This window comes from Terrapene carolina, unplaced genomic scaffold (genome assembly GCF_002925995.2).
Source record: "Terrapene carolina triunguis isolate 2854851 unplaced genomic scaffold, T_m_triunguis-2.0 Scaffold110, whole genome shotgun sequence".
Taxonomy (NCBI): Eukaryota; Metazoa; Chordata; order Testudines; family Emydidae; genus Terrapene; species Terrapene triunguis.
Genome location: NW_020664461.1, coordinates 1065486 through 1071248, shown reverse-complemented (window position 1 = coordinate 1071248; position 5763 = coordinate 1065486). Strand labels below are relative to the sequence as shown.

General features: G+C 51.8%; 1 protein-coding gene across 3 annotated transcripts in view; it reads right to left on the bottom strand.

Moving 5' to 3' along the window:
- Positions 1-5441, bottom strand: part of MOB3C (MOB kinase activator 3C) — a 49121-nt gene extending 43680 nt beyond the window's left edge. For 2 of the 3 annotated variants that reach the window (XM_024194321.1, XM_024194323.1), the window contains exon 1: positions 4428-4593. The gene's annotated coding sequence lies outside the window, so the exon portion shown is untranslated. Of the gene's footprint in view, positions 1-4427; positions 4594-5370 lie in introns of those variants that run through there. The other variant, XM_029911597.1, reaches the window with a different exon arrangement.
- Between the last annotated feature and the right edge of the window lie 322 nt (positions 5442-5763).

The following is a 5763-nucleotide window of genomic DNA, read 5'->3' as shown; positions in this document are numbered from 1 at the left end:
AGCTAGCCACGTAAATCTCGTTTAAGATCTGGGCCTTCATGCATTGTGGCTGCTACCAGAAAGAATGAAGAAGTAAGTATTATTAATAAACCATGAGAAAGCAAACTGAGCAGCACTGGGTGACCAAAACGAAAAGATCAGCCAGGAAAATGTATCCATCTGCTCATCGGCTGAGAACACAGCTTGGTACTTGATCTACAATTAAATGCAGTGCTGGGAGGCTGTTTGAAACCTTTAATGAATTAAATCCCTTCTCGCATGCCGGTGGTCAAAGACTCACACAAGCATCTGGCTCCGATAACCTCAAACAGCCACTGAACAGCACGATCCAAATTTTAAAGCAGCGGAACAGCTGCTCTCACGCTGGGACGGAGCGAGGCATTTAACATCCTAACACCATCTGACATGCCACCAGCTCCTAAGGAGATGCTCAGCCAGGGGCGGGTCACAGATCGCAGGCTCTCAAATCCATGCGTGAATTTCCGGTGGGGGTAAAAATCCATCTTTAGGAAACGCAAGGCCCCAGTTTGAAGCAAGGGGCCCCCATGCCCTCTTGCATTTTTGAACCCGGAGGTGGGAAGGCAAGCAACCAACTTTTGGGGGCCTCTCTGTAAAATGTGAGTGTCCCTCGAAACATCCAGGCCCGGATCAACCTGTCTGTGGGAGGCTGCCTGAATCTGCGCAGAGCCTGAATCGACAACAAACTGGTCTGCATGCCCCTGCAACGCTGCTCTCTAGTGGACAGACTTGGTCCTACCCCTTTCCCAACTCTACACCCCTGCCCTGCTCATGAGTGTACCAGATCTCTCTACCAGCCTAGTTAAGAGTTACCCTTTTAGTTCACCGACTCTTGGGTCTGGGGAGTTGACAGTCACAAATTTCCTCTCTCGTGCCACATGCATGTGGTTTGTGGGTGACCTTGGGGCCTGTGTATCTGCAAAAAAACCCAAACATGGCAATGCCTCAGAGCCTGAGTCAACTGACGTGGGTTTGCAGGGCTCGTCCGACGGGGCTAAAAATAGCCGTGCAGACGTTCCCGCTCGAGTTTCAGAGCCCGGGCTCCAGCCAGAGGTGCCGACTCCATGGGTGCTCCACAGCTCAAGCACCCATGGAAAAAAAAATAGGGGGTCCTCGGCACTCACCATCCACAGCTGTTTGGCGGGGCCCCGGGACTAGCCACCCAGCAGCGAGCGGTTGACGGGAGGCACTTGGATGACGGGGGGTGGAGAGGAGCGAGCAGTGGGCGGGCGGGAAGGGCTTCGGGGGGAGAGGGGGGAGCGAGGGCGGGGCCTCGGGGCAGAGCGAGGGCGGAGCACCCAGAGGGAAAAAGAAAGGTCAGTGCCTGTGACTCCAGCCCAAGCAAGAACATCTACACTGCTATTTTGAGCCCCGTAGCATGAGACCCGCGAGCCCGAGTCAGTTGACCTGGGCTCGGAGACTCGCTGCGGTGGGTTTTGTTTTTTCTGCCAGGCGGGCATACCCAAAGCGGCCGTGCGCTGCGAACTCCAGCTAAGCAGACTCTGCGGGACAAAATAAAGAGGCCTGTAGTCCTACTCCTAGCCGTCTCAGTGGCTGACTTCGGCTCCTCTGAAGTTTGAGGGAATTCCTCTCTGCTCTCAGCAGTAAAAGAGGAAAGTCCCCTGCTGACACATTACTTCGATAGCAGACGAGCATTGGAGAAGTCAGCGAGGAAGCTGCTAGCTGAAGCTTTAAAAGGATAATAGCGAGATATTTCGATTGGATATTAACCTCTCCAGCCAGCTGTCCCATCAGGCACCTGCAACTGTATTAACTAGTCTTAAGAAGCAACAAGGAGTCCTGTGGCACCTTCTAGATTAACAGCACCTTATAGACTAACCTGTTAGTCTAGAAGGTGCCACAGGACTCCTTGTCGCTTTTTACAGATCCAGACTAACACGGCTATCCCTCTGATACTTATAGGGCGACCAGACAGCAAGTGTGAAAAATCGGGACAGGGGGTGGGGGGGGATAATAGGACCCTATATAAGAAAAAGACCCAAACATCGAGACTGTCCCTATAAAATCGGGACATCTGGTCACCCTAGATACTTAACTAGTCTTAGCTGGGCTCTGATCCTGCATTCAGGTACACACATGCCGCTGCAGTCAATGGGACAAGGATGCTCACAGTTAAGCGTGCGCATAAGCATTTATAGGTTTGGAGTAATGAAACCCTGATACAAAGAGCCGTATGTTTGGAAATAGACCAGCAGCGTTATGCCCAAGTCAACCATCTGCGCCCTGTCCTTGTACAGCCTTTGAGTTTCACTAATCGAAGGGGACATGACATGATTATATTTTTTAAATGGTCACTTGACCTCAGTGTTCCCCAAACAGGGCTGGTTTCTCTTGGCTTCCTGCTGAAGCCAGACCCCGGCTGCACTGCCTGGGAGGAACGGGGTTATTGGCCGCAGATCCCAAATGCCGTCACAAAGGATGGAAAATTCCAGGAGACGTTCCAAGAAAATTACTGGGAGGGGGAGCTTGTTGGCTGGGGCGTGAAGGGCTGGGGGAGAGGCCAAAGCGAACTAGCCTGGGAGAGGAAGATCGGAAGAGGAGCCCCAGCTGAGAGATGATGATCTCCAAGGAGCGCAGAACAACATTTACCTGCTAGATGTCATGGGAATCTGTCTGTGGGTCCCAGGAAGGGAACTTCCCGCACAGTCTCAGCTGTTCAGAGGCAGCACCAACCACCACAGAAACTAGGCACCAAAACCCACGTAGGGTATCACCCTTCTGGCTGCTGCAATCAGGGGACAGCCTGAGAAGTTGCAGCCAGGAGAGCGGAGCCCAGGTTACTCCAGTGGCGATTCCCCACCAGATCGCTCAGAACTTGGAAACCCCCTTCTGTCGCCAAGTGCGAAACACTACAAACGTGCCAAGCAGATTTCTGCTTCCAGACCCTTGCCCCCTGCCTGGTTTTGTTCACTCCTTCTTCACCCTGCCCACTGCCAGGCAGTCCCCATCTGCTGCCTCCATCACCCAGCCTGCCTGCTGCTCCCTCCACTGTCACATCCGCCTGCCCCACGATTTCCCTGCCCCAAGCTGGTGTTACCGGCGGGCCCATCACTCTGCCCAGTACTAGCCCACTGAGTGCTTGGCATCACGCATCTCGGCTGCTGCTCCTCCAACACCCTCTTAGAATTCGCCTCTGATCACGCCTCCTTGTAGTGTTTGTTCCCCAAGGGACCAGGACACAGCTTCGGTCTATCTGGCCCCCATCACCTTTCTCCCACCATGTCTTTTTCCTCCCCACACCTCTGTGAGGTAGGGTGGTGCTGTTATCCGGGAACGTAGGCACAGAGAGGCTAAGTGACTGGCCCAAAGTCACCTGGGGAGTCTGTGGCAGAGGGGGGAATTGAACCCAGGTCAGAGTCGAATGTCTTCACCACCGGGCCAACCTTCCCCTCACTAGACCGATCCTCTTACTTGGAAAGCAGAAGGGGTGTGTGTTACACGTCCCACTCTGTGCCTGATCCGCAGAGGACATGAATCTACCACAGCTGCCAGCTAGGGGATTTGGGGTCTGATCTAACACCTGTGTAAATCATAAAGGCTCATGCTCCCAGCACTGGAGGGACCAGGTCCAGTCCTTAATAACAGTTGCTACAGAGGCACCACCCCGAAAGGCCTGGGCTCAGAGGCTCCTACTGCCTGTTCGGCGCATGTGAGCACGCAGTCCCCATGTGAGGGTCAGACATGATACCAAAAAACACTACACACCAACCCTCTACAACTCATCTTCTGGGCAAACCCAAGCTCCTCCCGAACTCCACGCGCTCACGCCAACATGTATGGACCAGCTTCCAGGACATGCAATTGCCTCACTCAAGCCACTAGCTATGGGCCATTGAACTGCAAAACACTACAACCATACAAAGTACATTTCTGCTCCCAGACCCCAGCGTGGCCGTCCAGTGGCAACCGGCCCCTGTCCAAACTCTGCTAAGCACAGAATACTGCTTCCAAACTTCGGCTGTTTTGAATCCTTTTCTGCTCCAGGAAGTGACATTTACTCCACTCATCGGCTCCGAAAGCCGCATTCATTCCCCCTCTGCTGTGGCTAGCCCCTCACGCTCGCCCCGGATGTCACAAAACACGGGGTCACTAAATATTTACAAGCGCACCAGCTGAGCGGACCCTAGTTTGCAGCATCCAGCTCCTGAAATGCCCCCTCCCCCTAAAATGTACCATCTGCAACTTCATTGTGGGGCTCTGAAGTTGGGGGAATCAACCCCCTTGGCTGCTTTTGCTCTTGTTCCCAGTGGGACTGTGACACACAACAGGCTAGCAGGGAAAGCGTGAGGTTGTAGCTGGAAGGGGCTCTGCTGGGAGACAGTTATTCTCAGAGCAAGCCAGAAACTTCTTAAGGAAAGTTTAAAAACAAAACAAAACCAAACACTCACCTAACTCCAGAACTGATCTGAATTAGAGACCAAATCCCTCCCGAGTGTATGGAAAGGTCAACTAGTTAGATCCTCCGGATTCCTTCTGGGCTCCCTCGGTTTAGCTGTGAGATCCCAGGGTCAGGGAAAAACCTCACACACGCACCAACCCTTGCTGGGGTTTTCATTAAAGAAACTCTGCCTGATCTTTCCCGCCCCCCCTCCCAGTGATGTCATATCCTGAGTGTGTCTAGAGTACAGCTGCCTTAGCAATAACTGACTCAAAAAAGAAAGAAAGAACTCGTCGCTTGCCCTGCCCCCTACGCCTCAATCTCTCTGTCCCTGCTTCCACTCTGTGGTATGCAGCGTAGTTGTAGCCGTGTGGGTCCCAGGATATTAGACAGACAAGGTGGGTGAAGTAGTAACTTTTATTGGACCAATTTCTGTTGGGGAGAGAGAGAGAAGCTTTGGAGTTTACCCAGAGCTCTCCTTCAGCTGTGGGAAATCACTCAGTGAGTCACAGCTAAATACAAGGTGGAACAGGTTGTTTCGCATAAGTAGTTAACATATATTTCAAGGGTTCATTCCAGGTGAAGTGGCCTGTTATCACCCCTCCAGTCCTGGGGGGCAGGAAAGCTGTGGAGGGAGGAATTTAGTGTGTTACAGAGTTGTTGTAATAAGCCATAAATCCAGTGTCTGTATTCTGTCCATGGGTTCCAGCATCTAGCAGAGTTATGAATTTAAGCTCCCAGCTTTGTCATGTGCAGGTCTGTTATGATGATCAACACCCCCCACAACACACCTTTCATGATCCATGGGTCCCACACATGCCTATCACAACATGTGGCGTATCTTATCCAGTGCACTAAATGCCCCTATAACAACCATGTGGGTAAAACAGACAATCACCACGCTCTTGAATGAACTCAAACAGAAAAATGATAAACAAAAAACCCCATCTCACCTGTGGGAGAGCACTTGTCACCAAGCGATCGCTCTACAGCTGATCTCTCAGTCCTCGTCTTCAAAGAGACCTGCACAATTCCTTCAAAAAATGAGACTGTTAGATGCTAAAAATCGTGGACCAAATAGATACACTGGATGTATTGCTTTTTACAACAATCTATAACCCTTTAAACCCCCACCCACAATGACTGGAGGGGTGTTAATAGGCCTGAATGATCCCTTAGAATATGTGCGGTTAACTACCTGTGCTGAACAATCTGTTCTACCTTGTATTTAGCTGTGATGCTGGGAGTCCCTTTCCCAGCCCTGAAGAAGAGCTCTGTGTAGCTTGAAAGCTTGTCTCTCTCACCAACAGAAGTTGGTCCAATAAAGGAGATTACCTCACCCGCCT